General features: G+C 34.3%; 1 long non-coding RNA gene across 1 annotated transcript; it reads right to left on the bottom strand.

The window, feature by feature from the left end:
• Positions 1 to 664: 664 nt before the first annotated feature.
• LOC110442540 lies at positions 665 to 2381 on the bottom strand. Its single transcript, XR_002462027.1, has 3 exons — positions 2303 to 2381; positions 1703 to 1847; positions 665 to 922 (listed from the first exon to the last, which is right to left on the bottom strand). It is a non-coding gene; the product is annotated as an uncharacterized LOC110442540 (long non-coding RNA).
• Positions 2382 to 18897: the final 16516 nt, after the last annotated feature.

Genomic DNA, 18897 nt, shown 5'->3' with positions numbered 1-18897 from the left:
TACAATCTGATTAAAATCATCTGTTACATGGCTCCGCCTGAACATCTGAATGTGCCGCGGTCAGGGTCACGTTCAAGTGACCTTTAGATGAACCAATCAGAGGCGCGCTGGCAAAAGTTTGCCAGCGAATCGGAATATCATGGTTGATTAATAAATAGCGAGGGGTATCGAACAGATTAGTTTCCAAAACGAATATGGCGGCGGGAACTGACGTTTCTACGACGCCAAGGAAAACGTACCCATTGGGTAATAATTGCGTAGGCAACACCACCATACAGTCTTTCTTCTCTAATAAAGCTCCGATTTTTATTCTGTTCGGGTTTCAGACGATCTCAAATAACTTCAGAACTTTCGCATCATTCTCATCAATGTCCGACATATTTGTTACATCTCCGAGCGCCCTTTTGAAAGAGGGTCTCTGATTGGTCAAAATTTAATGAGTATTTATAAATATAAAGGTCACCTGAACGTGACCCTGACCGCGGCACACTCAGATGTTCAGGCGTAGTACGAAGTTAACGAAGCCATGTAACATGTGATTTTAATCAGATTGCCTAAATGGTGAACATTAAGCAGATCCGCGCTATCACAAGGACACACACATTCCCTTCCTCCAGCACACATACACACATTAAAAAACAACAACTTATTGTAATCCATTAGCCATCTTTATTCATAAAAAGTTACATGCTTGTGTGTGTATCTAAAAAAGAAATATATATCTGTAAATAAGGATGTGTTTGAGTGAATATGTAATGTATGTACCGAGCAAAAATACATATATGTATTTGTACTTTTTATCAATCCCTGATTAGATATTTTTATACTTGTCTGTGGCCTCAATCAGATAGTGAAGTATGCCAGGGTCTTTTGAAGAATGCCCCGCGTCAGGTACCACATGGAAGTCAGCATCAGGCCATATCTGTTTAAAACATAGCAATAAAACAAATATGCGTCAGCACAATGTCACAAATAGAGAGCAATAGATTTAAATAGCAATACATAATCATATCATTCAATATCATATTGTTGAAGTTATACACCTTTGAATCTTATTATCGAAACTATTGTATTTTGTATCGGGGTTCAGCGTCCGTGTAACAGCCAGGTCCATATGAAGACCCTGCACCTATGTGGATTCATCGCCGGAAGAAAAAAGTAAAAAGGACAGAATGCAAAACAGGAAATATAAGAAACGAAAACAAGATTCGAAGTGTTGAATGAGAACAGTAGATAAATTTTACTCTTTTTCCTTGTTTTGCTTTAGTAGAAGACACGCAAGAAAACGAAAAAAACATGTTTCTGCAAGGGGCCCCATATAAGCCGTCTCACAGTTTATTCCTTCTTCATAGGTCTCCAAGACGAAACCATCCCGCTTAAGTGGGGTGTATACGAAGCGAACACTCGGCTAGCGAAGATGTGATTATGCAGGCCGGATAAGGTTTGAGGAGGGTGGGGCGGGGGCGGGCATTAATCGCTTCTTACGATCATGCAGTGAGATACAGCAGGTATATTCTTTCCCTTTACTTTTGTAGTAAAGAGTTTCAAATAACACTGTTGGAAAAAAAGATAAGGTGTTTTAGAATTCTATATTCCGACATATGCCATTATAGTAAAATTCAAATTGCTGAGCCACTGGACCCATCCTATATAACCTAATTGATAATAATCATTCAATGTTCGCGTTCTAGGAAATCCGTACCTTATGAAGTAACCAGGCCGTTTCCAAAGGACAAACTACATTATAGCGCCCTTGAACAATGGTTGCGGGAATATGTCGAATTTTCTCCACACCTTCCAAAAGTTAAGCATCTGTTTTGAGCCATCCTCCATGTACACAGTAATAGCTAGAACATCCGAAGAAATACTTTAACGATACAAAATCTGTGATAAGCAACGAGATCTAAGAGGGTATTGCTACTTTATGGAAGCATCCTTTCAACTGATCTGTATTCGATGTCTCATACATGTATATTTATAAATAATTTCACACCGCGAGTTACCAAAGATTTTATTATTTCAATACCGGTTGCCCAGTATAATCACTATTTAAGATAAAAGAGCTGAATAGCACGCAAGAAAGTGTTTTGCTATTGAAAAAAGGAAGTATAGTTAATGCAAGATAGAACCATTTGTTAATACCTCCATGTGCGAGTGCCTGCCTATTTACTGCAAATATATTGATTATCTCGTTTGCGGTGAAACCGTGCTTCCAACGGTACCCTTTTCCATGGTGTTACAATGTAATACATATATTACAAATTATACAAATACATATACATTTAAGTGCAAGCTTGCTCACCTCAGGTATGGGGTCTTAATAGTCCTCTCATTCGTCAGGAAAGAGATGATTGACTCCGTCCTGGTTGAACCAGATATTCTCCCGTCTAAAATACAAGACAGTTTACTCTTTGAAACAGATGTTACCAAATTAAATCAACTATACGAGCAAAACGCAACAACTTCATATGTTCTCCCCTGAAAATAGTCTCTTTCATTTAATTACCTTAACATTTCAATTTGTTTATCTCTCTTTCATAAATGTATTTTTGTAAAAGGAGGCTGAAGCTTGATCAAACAAAACTCAATGCGTTAATAGTTTTTCTGCACAATATCAATACAGTGAACAAATACGAAAAAAATGTTTTCGTGCATAGGGGGCCTAAACAAATACAGTTTAAATGTATCAACAATGCCGTAAGGATTACCTGGTTAAGGCAAAAAATCCTCTCAGGACAAGTGCTTTTACACGACCTGGATACGTCTCAACGTAGGCCAGAGCCAACGTTGACCCCCAGCTCCCCCCAAACACCACCCACTTGTCAATCCCCAGGGTTTCCTCAGACGCTCTATTTCCTCCACCAGAGCCCGGGATCATGAAACGGACTTAAGTCTAAGACAAAATTTGAACTTAAGTTTGAAGTTTTGACTTAGCGAAGACCAAAATCTTAAGTGGATCATGAAACGTGCCAAGCAAAATCTTAGCTGAGACTGAACTTAGTCAAAATTTATTCGGTGTCAAGCACATGCGCGCGCCGAATTGGTAGCAGAGTACAGTAGCGTACGGTGGCCATTGGTGATATTTTTATACAATGAATAACCCCTGTAATATTACATGTATCAAAATTTAAAAAAAAAATCAGCACTAAAATTGGCATATACATGATGAAGTGGACTATGTGGGCTTCATAATTTTTCAAAATAAAAAATCGAATTTGGTTTGAGACTACAATTTTGGACATTTACAAATCTGTGTCTACACAACAAAAGCTAGCTTTTCATGTAGTCTTATTTTGTACTCAGCACATGTGTAAATATTGTGAAAAATCCACCGGAATGACCTATGCTAAAACGTGAGTATTTCTGTTACCGAGTAGGCGATATTTAATTTCAGACAGGTTTTAAGAAAAACAATTCTACTTTCGGGGGTCAAATTCTGGGTTAAAAATCATGTTTTTTTGCATATTTTGGTGTTTTTTGATGTGGTAACCATGGTTTTCAGAAGTCCCAAATCTGGGGAAATCACTTTTTGAAAAAAAAAAATGTTCTTCTAAAAAACACCTATTCAAAATGTAGTTTACAAATATATATATATATGTAGGTGTGTTATGCAGGATGAATCCGCTATCCATGTTTATCCGAGACATGCCCTTTATTTTTAGGGTCAAGCCATTTCTACTGTACTCTGCCACCATTGCGTATTTACGGTATTTATAGGAACTTTTCAATGCGGGAAACTACGTTGTTGTCGGCAAATATAAAAACAAAATGGAGAAAAGGAAGATCTTGATCTTGATAGCGAGCGCAGCGGGCTCTTTTTGTATCGTATGCGTGGTATATATACATAGTTCAAGCAAAAATCTATATATAGTAACACAAAACCAAACTACAATACTATGCGATCTTTTTTCTTTACATCGTGCAGAACGGATTTTAAAATTTGCGACGCTCTGGTTATTAATAGATCAGAAGCTAAAAAATCACCGTTTTAAACATCTCTGTGCACAGGTAATAGACACAACATATCCTATGCCTATATTCTAATATGTAATTACATATTAGAATATAGGCATATGATATGTTGTGTCTATTACCTGTGTCTCTGTGGGTATAGAAACTATGTTTCACATCGTAACTTATTTGTGTGAACTTTGCAAACGTATTCGTTATTGTTTGAAATGTTTCTTCGTTAAAACGGGTTTAAAAATTTAAGTTTTCGACATTTTTGACGAATCAGGTTAAGCAATAAAAATATATTTGCCACATTCTGATTGGTTGAGAAGACCGGAATAGATCAACTTCGCCGGTAGTCTCGACTACTTCGCCGGGAAATAGGAACACGGGAGGATAAAGGCCAACTCAAAGGATCGACAAGAGTAGCTACGGAGCGAATTTAACCAGTTTTGACCTTTCACAGACAGGTAATATGTTTGACTCTTAGGTCTACTGATTTCAATGTGTTTGTCACTCTATCAGCTCCACGAAAGCTAGGCCTGTGCAAGTCTAGTCGGTTTCAGTGCAAAGGAGACGTTATCAACGACAATGCTGATGTGCCGCCTGGGGTGTGTACTAATTCCTGTAGGAACTCAGAGATCAGAGATTTACAACGATAGATTTAAATCTCTGATTAAGAAAGAGTTCCTACAGGAATTAGGGTATGTATGCGCATAAATGTGTACTTTTATATGGGTAAGTGAAATAATGCTTTGTCAGTTCGTGTCGGTGTCACAATATGCCCCCTCCCCGAAGCATTTTCACAAATGCAGATTTGCCAACCTATTGTTTCTAACGTTACATAAATATGCCCCCTAGGTAAAAAAAAAATACACTTGAGTGTCAATCATCTTTTGAGTTCTTTTTGATGAAATCATTAGGTCTTGTACTCGAGCAGAATAAGTTTATTGGCTGAAAATGGTAAATGTCAAATGTGTCGCATTGTATGTACAGTAATAGCTTCTAGCTTCATTAATTAAACATCCATGTAAGAAGATTTTCAACACTGTAAATATTTTTGAGAAATCTTGTCTTAGAAATTAAGGAAATATATATATATACATTATAATTTTTAAATATTTCAACATAAAACAAATGATATTCAAGAACAAAGCAGCCTCAAGATTCATTAAATGAGTCATCATCATCATCATCATCTTCCATTAAGTGACAGATCTCCTTGATGGAGTGCAATTGTCACTGTGAGAGGTTCCTAGAGGTGGCAGTTAAAAGTGCCATTATTATTACCAGGGTTTTGTCAGCTATTTTGGGAAAGGGTCCCTGTCAGTAGGAATTCGGAAAAATAACATCGGCATTTGGCAAAAATTGGGAAATTTCATCAGTGTCCCCCGTTAAGGGAAAAATTTACTTTTGATAGAATAAAACCTACAATGTGATTTGCAAAAAAACTCATCTAGCTGTTTCTTACTGTAATACAGAAAAATGTATAGCAATAAATAAACACATCATTTTTCAGTTTTTTTGGTGATTCAATTTCAAATTCTTGTTATTTCTGTACATTTTTTTTTACATTTTGAATGAACAGTGTGCATATCATATATGTGTGATATGATATAATGACTGGAAACTTGTATGAACATGCTTTTAAATCCAATTGGGAAAATAAAGACTGAAATTGGGAAAAAACAGGGTCATATTCTAAATATTGTAATGGATCACTTTAACAGACCCTTTAATTAAACACCTGGCAAAAACTCTGATTACATAACTTATTTCTTGCACCTGTGCCTATGTGGTCTCATTTGATGACTAAATACTGGTATATGAGATAAAATTTAAATACATTGTATGAGGGTTATAGCAGCGACCTCAACTTTGACCTGATAAAATTGTGAAATTCTTGGTCCTTTGCACATTTATATGTATCGCACTGTATCACTATGTAAAGTTTTAGAAATTTCTGCCTTTTTTTGGAGTCCCAAAATAATCTCTGGGAACAAAAGTGCTGAAAGACAGACAGACACTGTGATTATACTATAGGGCACTAATGAAAGAAGGTTTGTAGAATTTCATATTGCCAATTGTTTGTCAAAAGTATAAAAAAAAACCACACCAACACCTTCTGTTTATGCAAACTTGAGTCCCCTTTGTCCAATGATGCTCTAGAACAAATTCAGTTAATATCCTTTTGTACAAAATTATTTTTTTTCCTTTATTTCCTCTATTGGGCCCCACCCCTCTGCCAATATATATACTGGCCATATGAGCTAAAATTGGTTGACAGCATATACATAAATATTATAACCACATGAAATTTTTCAAACTATGAGAATGAAATGTTAACAAATCATTTGCAAAAGATACAATTGTTTAATTGTCACTCAATGCTGAACCAGAATTACGTGGAGCAACATGTTGAGATATAATTAAACTTTAGATACAATCAAATCTTCACACCTGCCTAAGTTTGCAGAAAGTTGCAGAATTCATCATAATAATAAATAAATTGTAATGTTTAAATGTGCTTGAAATATCGCCAACACCAGTCACAGAAAAAAAGGGACTTTAAAAGCTTTATCTGGAAGTTTGCAATAATAAAATATTGTATATTACAAATTTGTGTCTTGTTGTGACAGGTAAAATTAATATATTTTAGAGAGGAATTAATAACAATGTTTAAACATTTTAAAATAAATTTTAACTATCATTGTACAATACCAGAAAGCTAATAATATAACATGTCAGATCTATATCTAAAATTGCAAATTAAAAAAAGATGTGTCTTGTTGCATTGGTACAGGTAAAATCACTGAATTAATGCTATGTTATTATATAATTAAAGTCATGCATGGTTAAATGATGTTATTTTAGATAGTAATATATATAAGTAACAATGTACATGTACAAATGTACATATTTTCAAATGAACTTTAACTGTCATTTTACAATATCAGAAAGCTAATAATATCAAGTGTTAGATCTATATCCAATTGTAAATTAAAAAAGATGTGTCTTGTTGGTACAGGTAAAGTCACAGAATTAATTAAAGTCCAGGGTTTATCAATGCTAATTTAGATAGGAATAAATTACAATGTATGAATATTTTCAAATGGACTTTAACTGTCATTTTACAATAACAGAAAGCTAATAATATTACATGTTAGAAATTGGACAAAATGTACCCAAAGTGTTTAAATACTTATTATACATAATCTATAAAATCTACCCGTTTCCAAAGGGTCAACAGATGACCCTTGGGTAACATGGGGGGAACCCAGGAATTAATTTTGGGTGTTGCCCAAAATTTTAAACTCAGAAAAAAGACAAATTTTTGCACTTATCTAGAACGAATAAATTAGAATTTTCATGTCAGTTGTACATGAAGGCTACATTCTGGCACCAAAATATATAGAATTTCATTATTTCTGAGATTGTGACAATTATGATTTGTTTTTATGAATATGTAATACTAAACTATTTCAAGCACTGCTGAGCGTAGAAATCAAGTGCTTATCAGACATTTTATCCTTTGTCAAACAGATCGAGTGAGGCGTAGAATAGTTTTCTGAGTTTGCGGTATTATTCCAGGTTATATTTTATATGGTAGATTATCTATATTTTATGCTGGCCGAGCGGAGCGAACGTTAACAAATTCTGTAAAAAAAATATGGTAAAAATGTAGATTTTTTAATTAAAATGTTGATGCTTGTGTCTTGTGCAGCATGTAGTTTAGACGAGCATTTTTGCAATTAAATATTAATTTATTTTGTCATAAATGTTAGTTATGATTCAACTGTTTGTCTTTTATTGTGAATTTGTAGCATACATATGTGCAAGGGCAACACCTAATGAAAAGGATATATACATGCTAGGCTTTCATGCTGAGCAACATTGGTTATCATTCACCGGATAAAGTGATCCTAAGGAGGGTGCTTCATTGTCTTTGAAATAGATATTTTTTAATTGGTATAAAAAATCACTCCTTGTGATCATGTGTACATGAAACCACAGGTGAAAATACCTTGACCACTGACCTGACTGAGTTCAAGTTTCAAGTTTTTTATTTCCCAATGCAAATAAGCATATAGGTTAATTGATACATAGAATACAAAACATATTTCAAATTTTCAAGATGGCGGAGGACTTTTCCATAAAAGCAATTATCACATAAAAAGAATACATAATTTAGCAATATTACTGCACGAGGGTTTTTCTTTTGGCGGTAGCATATTTTAAATATAGACCCAATCTACGTAATGTTTTAATACTTTTTACATGACAAAAAATTCAATAAATTTATACACACTGGGGCATCGGAAGTAATATTGCTTCATGTATGTGTTTCTCAATACAGAGTAAGCAGGACAAATAAGAATAAAATGCATCTCATCTTCTAAATCATTTTTGTCACAGGCAAAACATAATCTTTGACCTTTCGGAACCCCATTATAACATCCAGATTCGATATTAAGGGAATGCGCCTGCATGCGATATTGACTCAACATTTTTTTGGTATTAAATGTTAAAGGCTTTACTAAATAGAATTGCATATTAAAAGTATCGACAAGATGTAAATAACATTTAGAAGATGTTTCATACGCACCACGTAATTCCTGAATAAATACGTCATGCAGACGTTGGGTATGAATTTCCACAAATTGTTTTTCATTTTGAACATATAAAAACATCCCAAATATGATTAAAACCCATTCTATATAAATCATTTTTAACATGATAAACCCAGTTAAGTTTACAATTCGGCTTTTTGACATTAAGCTCAAGTAGTGCATCATAGCATGCTTTTAGTACACAGTTACAGTATTTGTTTTCAAAATATTTATCCAGTATTTAATTATAGCTACTATGCGCTTTATATGTAAGGAATAACTTCCTGTCTCAAAGTAAACCATAGAACTATTGACGGTTTTCTTAACGTTTAATAAATCTTTAAGAAAGAGAAAATGGATTTTTCGATTTGCGGCGATAAACAATTACCCCATACCTCACATCCATAGTTCAGTATGCATGTCACTGAAGACCATATAGCTACTAATAATATAGACAATAGGGGATGAATCCTCCATTGTTTAGAGTATAAGTAGTGGACTCCTTGTTTGGGCAACACCCTTAGGCATATATAGATATTCAAACTGCTGGCAAAGGGAAGCCATAGAAAATCATAGTTGAAGGGATGGTTGATATTAGAAGGAAATCCCATATGAAATAGAGGAAAATCTTCAAAAACCTTGGTCCAGATTATTTTTGGACACCGGCAGAAAAAAAAGGGTGTTGCCCGGGCAACACCTCTGGGTCCGTCACTGGGTAATAAACTTTACAATTTAGATAAAGCATGTACATTGTATGGACATTTCCATCCATCAAGAGTACTAGTATTGGATTCTAGTAAATCTGACAAGAAGACTTTTAAAATTTCAGCAAATATTCCAATGGGCCCTGCCCCTCCGAACCAAGGGGTGAGTCAGGATCTTACTTTCTGATAGCATCAAATTGATATCTCATTATTTCAAGCAAATTTGAATTATTTCCTGAAGAGTTAAAAACAAAATATGCCTAAAAACATCATTTCCCTATAAAAACTATAGTAAACTATACCCCTTCCCAAAGGATGACCTGATGACTATGGCACAATTTTGATAAAACACTTAGGAACTTTTCTGTCCATGAACAGTTCACCTGAATCTGAAGAAGATTTTTGAAATATTGGTCAATTTTCCCTTTGAAGCCCTAGATATATCCTAACCCCTAGGGTAGCGGCAGGGACCCCAAATTTACAATTTGATACCCTCTTTCACAAAGACAGATTCTTATAGTCTGAAAAGAAAAGCATACCTTGTGGGACTTAATTATACATAAATGAACAAAATATAATAAAAAGCAGTTACATTAGTTAAGTGTAAAATTCTGCAGGGCTAGTGAAGGATTTGAACCCAGTGGACTTCAGATTGCACTATATATATATAGCAGACTGAGCTATTTGAGCTGCATGATCATTGACATTGGAACTGTCCTTGCCCAAATGTGGTACATTTATGTATCCAAAACAAAATTAAGGGGAGGCTAATGTATATATATACCAATACTTGAGCTACAGTTATATATACCCAAAACAAAATGAAGGGGATGTTAAAATAAATATATATATACTTTAAATAACTGTCCAAGATCCAAAGAAGAATTCAGTTAAATAACTCAGTCTTAAATATAAACGCCATATTATTATACACACCATTATGATTGCCTATAGGTCTTAACCCTTAAGTTTGAACACTGAACTACTTCGATCAAATTGTTCCTATGCTAGGAGAAGGCCACTGATCAGCCAAGTGGAGTTTTTGTGGGGATTTTTGCCCCTCTATTTGTACAATTTTGAATTCCCACTTCCTCACAATGCTTCCAGGCAAATATGGATGCTATCCCATTATCCTTCTCATGAAGAGAAGATATTCAAAGCAATATTAACTCATTCACCCCTGTAGACACATTTGAACCCTTCCAATTGAAAGGTTGATACATTAGTTCACTATGAATGAGTAACCCCCTTTTTGCCCCTACACTCAATCCTCTGGGTGTTTAGCTGCACTATTTCTCGATAAAGCTAGTATCAAGCCTGTCATGTTGTATGGTTGTGAAGTCTGGGGTTTTTGTGATTACAAACTTTTAGAACGTTTACATTTGAAATTCTGTAAACATATTTTTCAGGTGAAAACATTGACACCCAATTTCATGATTTATGGAGAACTAGGAAGATTTCCTCTGAGTATAAATTTCAAAGTTTGAATGATTGGATTTTGGGCCAAATTGTTAGAACCAATACCTAATAAATTAAGTAATAAATTGTATAAGATAGTTATAAACTATAATACTCAACGGACTAGTTATATTAAAAATAACCCTGATGAATGTTATTAAATACATATATTTGAAAGTCAAGAATTCCATAATACTCAATGGTTGAAAAATACATATACACTCAAAGATAAATTCATTAATAATTGGAGAAGCAATGTTTTCAATTCACCTAAAAGGACAAATTACAGAAATTTTAAAAATAACTTAGTATTAGAAAAAAATACCCGCTAGATCTCCCTCCAAGACTAGCAAATGTTTATTGTAAATTTAGAATTTGTAATGCTAATTTTCTGATTGAATGTTGTAGATGGAATTACATACCAAGAGAAGATAGAAAATGTATTCTTTGCGACCTGAATGGAATTGGAGACGAATGACATTATTTGTTTAAATGAACTGATCACCAGATACTGCAAAACAGAAGAAAATTTATGTCCAGATATTATTTTGAAAATCCTAGTACTTTCAAGTTCAACACATTATTTAATTATGTAAATAATGAAGAATTAATTTCACTTATAAAATTCCTTAAGCACATAATGGAGGGAATTAACACTATCCATTAACACCATGATTTATATGTAAATTGTACTATAAATATGTTAATTCTCTACACTGTAACCAGTTTGCGAGATTAAAAACTTGTCAAATGTCTTTTCATAGTCCAAAATAATTATATCAGTTTGTTTCCTGTTGTCAATGGCAGTTGCCCAGTCGTGTATCACGTTAATGAGTTGGGTTTCACAGCTGTGTCGTCTTCTAAATGCATGTTGTCGGCTATTTAGGATGTTGTGATCTTCAAAGTGCTGCATTAGGTTCGAGCAAATGACATGTTCTAGTAGTTTGCAAGTACATTGTTGTAATACATGTTAGACATACTGGTCTGTAATTACTTGGGATGGTTCTATCGTTCTTCTTGAATAATGGGCATTTATTTGCACTTTTCCATTCATCTGGGATGGTTCCTCTGTTGATGGATTGTTGGAAAAAGTGAGCAATTACCTCCGATATGTTAGGTGCCAATTCTTTTAGAACTCTGGGTTGTATACCATCAGAACCCATCGCTTTTGATGCATTAATGTTCTTTAGAATCTTCTCCACTCCTTTGCTTGATACTGTGATGTTCCTCATTTTGTCTACGAGTGGTGTCTGGTATGGAATGGATTCGTATTTCGTCTTAGTATAAACGCTTGTAAACTGTTTATTCAATGCTTCCACTTTCTGTTGGTCTGTATCGGCGGTCTTACTATCTTGAGTCTTAAGTGGTGGTATTCCCTGTTTGTCGGCCTTCTGGTTGTTAATATATTTCCAAAATGGTTTGGAATCCTGTTTTATATCCCCTATTAAGTTGTTGACGTAGTTGTTGTGTGCTGTTTCAATTTCCTTGTTAATTGTGCGTCTTAATTCTTGCCATTTTCGTTTTATTCTCACGCTGGGTTTTTTATAGTTGGCGTGTGTTCTGTTCTTCCGTTTTATCATGACCTTGATGTAATTAGTGATCCATGGTATTGACTGTTTTCCTTTTGATGTTTTAGTTGGAACATTGGTTTTGGTGATTCCTAGTGTAAATTCTTTAATCATGATCCAGTTGTCTTCTACATTCCTGGTGTCTTGATGGCCATTGAAGTATTTGTCTCTGGTGAAGTCCCTTGTATCTTCTCTTATCTCATCGTAGTTTCCCTTTGTATTGGGAGAAGGTCCTTTCTGGTCTTATTTTTTCTTGGAATTGTGCATTTCAGAGTACCCATGACAATGTCGTGGTCGCTAAACCGATCAGGTGAATGGATATCTGTGAACTGCCCTGGTAAGGTTGTAATTAAAAGGTCTAGCGTATTACTTTCCCTGGTTGGAAATATCTTTATTTAAATGTGTCTGCCAATTTATTTTACGGTAATTAAAATCACCCAAGATGTGAATGCATGGTTGTTTATTCGCTCTCCCTAAATTCTTGATTTTATCCATTTGATCCTTTAGTAGTTGTATTTGATCGTCAGGTGGTCTGTACCAGCTTCCTATATAATGATGTTTTCCTTGCAAGATGATTTTGCTCCAAATAGATTCTGACCCATTTTCGAGGATTTTCACGGGTGCCGAGTCTAGGTGTGTTTTGATTAGTAGCATTGTGCCTCCCCCATTGCCTGTTCTATCGTTGCGGTATATATCATAGCCCAATGTGTCTGGGATCAGTTCATTGGTTATAATGCGGTTGTATTTGTTATATGTTGCAAGAGTACAGAGTATATTGGTCGAATTTAACTGGATTTCGGATTACGAAGTTGTTTTCGGAGCAAGAAATGGTCAACAATTAAAGCCTGCTGTTCCAAAGGCTGGATGACAAAGTTGCAAAAGAAATGCAGTGTGGCTAACCGCCTGACTACTCGTAAGCTCCCCGAAGTGTTCACAAAATTCGCATTGTAAATTTCCCATTTATACAATACCTTTTTCACACGTTTATCAAATTAGTATGTCGTTGATTTAGTTTGTATAAAGTCTCGAGTAAGTTTGTACACGTGTTACACTTTGAGAACTGTACTGTCTCTCTGTTCAATAGTCTACATGGCGAAAAAAGTCCCGAAACGACCTGACACCCCCAAGAGGTTTACATTTCTTAGGTTTAAAAGCTTTATCATAATCAATGCACAATTCACACTTCCAGTACTACGACGTATTTGACCTTTGTCGTACAAGAATTAATTTTGTTTCAAGCTTTCATATAATTCTCAATTGTTTGAAGATGAAGATCAAAGGAACAGAGTACTATCGAATAAATATATATATATTTCTACACTTAGTGTAAGTGGAAGAGGGGAACAGGATCATGGTGATGCTGCACATCAGATATTACAATTCCCTGTAAGACTTGGATCATAAATGTTTACCAAAACATGTCATTACATGTACATCATACATGTAAATTTCTTCATGATTAAAGACTGTGATAAAATGTATTTCTGTAAACAGAGTTAATATTTGCTTATTTTAGACACTTTAAATTACAATTAAGTTAGGAATTATTTGATAGGGATAGGGTTAATACTATTCGTCTTCTCCCCCACCCTTATTTAGAGTTATAAATTTTGGTGTATAAACATAAATATAATATTATAAATATTGAGGTATATATTTAATTGAAATTGTCAAGAAACTTGCTTCTATATTTGATTTTTATGAATTGCATGGTCAATATGAATGCCTGTATCATGCAAACTTATCCTCAACCATGCCATTTTTAGACAATATTATCTTTCTATTTTCAGTTCCTATCTCAACTTAAATTGTTACCAGTCTGCCATCATAATTGGGGCCACATTACAGTAACAGATTCACCAGACGTGAAGGAAATCAAAGAGAAAGCAGTCATAATCTCTCTAAGACAGTCAGTTGTCGGAGGACATTTCCAGCATAAATAAGGATCCATGGAATCTCATCCCAGAGTGTGTCAAACTAGTCAAAATTGAACTACATCTCCCAAATTCCTGCAAATAGAAAACTCTTCTATGTACACTAAGCTGTGATGGTTACTCAGCAAAATATGTTCAAGGTTATATAACTAACATGTACATGTTACCTTGCTGAACACCAGAATAATATTGATTATAATTTGTCGTTTTAGTGGCTAAGTGAGATTGGATAGGAATATCTGTATCGATGAGCAGTATTTAAAATTATATACCTGGTAACTGGATAGTTTAAAGTGCAGTATATACCATCAGAAAACCCTTTCCGGATGAAATTCACTACATTTTTAGGTAACCTCTGTCATCCATCTGTCTGGTGTCAACGTTATACTTTAAACAACTTCTTCTGAATAACAAAAAGGTCCAGGATGTTGATATTTTGGTGGTAAAAAGTTGAGATGAATGACCTTGACTTATATTAAAGTTGCAATAAACAGGAGGCCTAGGGTGGTGTTATTAAGCAATTAACATGCTAGAATGAGGGGATGTGATGTATGTGAAATTGAATTACATTGACTAGCCTTCAAGGTCACACACAGGTCAAATATGTAAAATCCTTTAAAATAAATGACTATTTCTAAATATCAGGAAAATCTTTGGTAATGATATTTAGCCAATAACATGCTGGAATGAAGGGTTCTAAAATATATTCAAATGTCTAGAATGACCTTGACTCAATTTTAGAGAATATTTTAAAATTGTTAATTTCAAGGTCATATAATATTATGTTTAAATTTGTTGAAACATTTAATTGACTTCTGAATAATAAAATAAAAGGGACTGGCTGAAGTTCATGACATTTTGTGATGTAGGTTAAAGGTTTAAATCAATATGATGTGTTAGAAGTGACTAAATGGCTATAACAACCAGCTTAGTTCAGATAAGAAAAAATGTTCAAGTCTTCCAACATAGATTCACAAAGATAGAAAATGTGTAGAAAAATAGCATCTGCCAAAAAGACCCCAAACATGCATAGTCTGATTTAACAGCTTAAAGACTTTCTTGTACTCTTTTTGATAAACCTTTTTTTATTTCCAACAGCTTGAAAAATTCAAAATAAAATTCCAGGTCAGCTATCAAGACCCCTGGGCCTCTTATTTGCGAATAAAGTGAATAGATCTCTAGGCAAATTATGTATTTAACCAGTTGGTAGACTAATTGAGTTATAAGCTTTCATGTTTTGATATTTCAGATTTTACTATTCCTTAAGTATATATATATATATCTTTAGTCAAATTGAAATCGTCCTTAAGTATATATATGTATATCTTTAGTCAAATTGAAATCGAATATTTTGGCTCAAATTTCCTTACAAATGCGTAATATTACGATTTTTTTCATACCAGAAGGATATCGCATATTTGTCTTTGAGTTATTACAGACACTAAGCCATAATTTCAATATTCAGCCTTTTCTTACCTATCTGTCAGCACTTATAGTATACAAACATATGGCAACCACATCTTAATGAGGAAACCTATTTGAGAGGAAAACTTGTTTGTCTTTTTATTTATTACCAAACACGGAAATCAATAACAAGAAATGTATCCTGTTTTAAAACTAAAAGTCTTACTCACCAGCTGTAGGTATTGATGGCGATCAGATAATCTATGTCCTATAGGCCCGACACCTGTTGGTGAGGAGATGGTTTATATATACAGTGTAACAGACTACATCCTGTGATAGGGGGTGGAATACACTGCCGGATGGTGAGGGAGACAGTATTGACTATCACATGATACACCTCTCATCATCATATAACAGAATCAGGTGGAATCTCAGGTTTTCATTGTGTGTCAACATTTGACCTGATTTAGGTCTGTGACATGTGTACAATGTCATGTAAATCATACCACAGTTCCTGGAAATAGGATTTGTTTGATAGGAAGGGAAGGAGGGGTGAACTGAGGGAGGGGGAGGATAATATAGCGAGGAAGAAGAAAAAGGTAATTAAAGGAGAAGGAAAGTAACTGATGGAAGGATTGGATAAATGAGGAAAAGAGAATGATAAATGAAGGATGGATATAAAATGAGGGAAGGAAAAGGGTAAGTGAGAGGGAGAAAGTAGGAGAAGAACAGGTGGTACCAGGAGAGTGTTCAAGTATCTTAATAATGTAAAACAATTATTGAGATTCCCATTCATGAAGGAATGGAATGAAAGGGAGGGGTTAATATCTCTGTCTTTAGGGACCACTTACAGCTCACCACTTCTCCCCTTTTGTACTCGTAGGAGGAATGAAAGCCCTCCCCTCTCCTCCCTCCCCCGTGTGTGTCCTGGGGGGAGTGGAAATGGGTTACCAGGGGCTACTGGGCTTTTACATGAGACAACGCAATGTGATAGCAGACTGTTTGTCCAGGATGACATAAGCTTGATAAATGCACATTCTGGAGCAGGTAAAGTTACGACATTGGGTTTCTCTCCAACATTGGGTTTCTCTCCGTTACAGCTGGTATCTAGTTTTAATTTGGGTTACTTTGTTTTTATCACTATGATTACTCTGTACAACAGATGTTCATGGCAAAAAATATTTGTAAATAATACTAAGTGCGACATACTATCTAAGTATTGAGGAAGTATTTGATTCAATATGAATTTTGAGCCAAAATTCAATATTTAAATTAAATATCTAATAAAGCTATGTAACAGGAAGTTGTTCGTTATGAATAATCAAGAAATGGGTCATCTTCTACAATGCTTAAATATTTTTTTTAAGTTTCTGTTGGGTTTTTAGCCCACCATCATCTGATGGTGGGCTATTCAAATCACCATGCGTCCGTGGTCCGTCGTCCGTCCTTAAACAATTCTTGTTATCGGTATTTCTCAATAAGGGATCTTTCTCAAATTTTATATGTAGATCCTTAGCTGTGCAGGGCAACTTTTGAGACTGATCGGATAAACAACATGGCCGACAGGCAGCCATCTTGGATTTTGATTGTGAAAGTTTGTTATCGCTATTTCTTCGGACGTACCAAAGGGATCTTTCCTTAATTTGATATGTAGGTTCCCCTTCGTCCTTAGCTGTGCAGGGCAACTTTTGAGACTGATCGGCTAAACAACATGGCCGGCAGGCAGCCATCTTTGATTTTGATAGTGAAAGTTTGTTATCGCTATTTCTCGGGAAGTACCCAAGGGATCTTTCTCAAATTTGATATGTAGTTTTCCCTTGGTCCCTTGTTGTACAGCAGTGCCTGAAATGGACGGTCACCTGCTCGCCAATGGCGGTCATTACTTCGATTTAAATCGAACGGGAATAAAATGAAAAAAATAACAAATACTGATATCACCTGTATACTAATATCATTATTACTAAAAATGTACTGAAAATCTATTTGAAATATATGGTGATTTCTTATTTTGAGTAATTCCATGATGATATTCAGTTGTTATGTACATGTATTACTTTAGTGCCATATTTAGCCAAACTCTTGAACCTTATGTTGTGCTTGTTTTGACGAATAAAATGTTGAATTATCCTACAAAATTACGTTAATTTTCTATTCAATTAAAGAGGTTCCACATTGTTTATCATGATTATCTAACTGCAATTAGTTATTGATATTTATTTTTATCAAAAAGTGAATGAGCTGATAAGAGTTTTTATTTTTTTAAAGTATCTCTATTGCGATAAGAAGCAAAATATGTTGAGGAGTTGTCGAAATTCTTTGTACCATATGTTTTTATGAAACTCGATTGATTCACACTATTAAGCCGACATTAGCAAGTTTCATTCTCTTGTTTAGTGCCATTCCTTCAGTACCTTTTACTATAACACCTGATATCTTTCCAAAATCTCTTTCAAAAGTCTTGGTCAAATCATTCTTGGATTGAAACTTGACTGCTTATTTTGGTATTCTTCTTATTACAATAACAATAATAAGATGTGTGTGTGTTTTTAATTAGAACTGTAACAGATCATTTGATTTTTTTATCAAACGTTGATCTGATTATTTTGCTAGCAAACCTTCCCTTTATAAGTATAGGGGTAAATAATAATAACTTATAAAATATCCCGATGATCTCCAAGAATTATGACATGTAAGCCTTTTGAGATATCCATGGAATAGTGTGCTATGATATATCTGGAAAGATATGCATATCTATGAGATCATGGTTGTTCTTAGAAATCAGTCCTTATGATATATTTTTTTTTTTTTCTTCTCCAGTTTATTCATGTATATTTGATTGTCTGAGCCTCGGTGCGATTATTTGGTTGTTTTACTAACGATTTGACAACTAAAAAAATCACCTATTTGGTTGGAGATTTCTGTGTCTCACCCTTCAGGTAGGGAAATATTCTCTATTATTAATCAACAAATCAGATTTGTTTAAAGTCCACAGACAAGATTTTTTTTATAAAAGCTGAAGGCCAGACAAGGTTGATCAGTTTCTTCAAATATTGAAAAGCTGAATGTCTTACAATTATTTCATTAATCTTAATCCTGCCAGGACATGCTGACTGACTATATTCAAATATATATATTGCAAATTCTGGTTAAATATTTAAAGTCAATCACTTTTTTCTTGTGTAATAATACAACTAGTTACAATTGTACAACTATATAAAAAGAAACCAGCTAGAAAGTCATAATTCTCTAAGCAATGTATGATTATTAA

The sequence above is a fragment of the Mizuhopecten yessoensis genome, unplaced genomic scaffold (assembly GCF_002113885.1).
Source record: "Mizuhopecten yessoensis strain PY_sf001 unplaced genomic scaffold, ASM211388v2 scaffold716277, whole genome shotgun sequence".
Lineage (NCBI taxonomy): Eukaryota > Metazoa > Mollusca > Bivalvia > Pectinida > Pectinidae > Mizuhopecten > Mizuhopecten yessoensis.
Note: the sequence above shows the minus strand (reverse complement) of the source record. Positions and strands in the feature narration are given on the sequence as shown.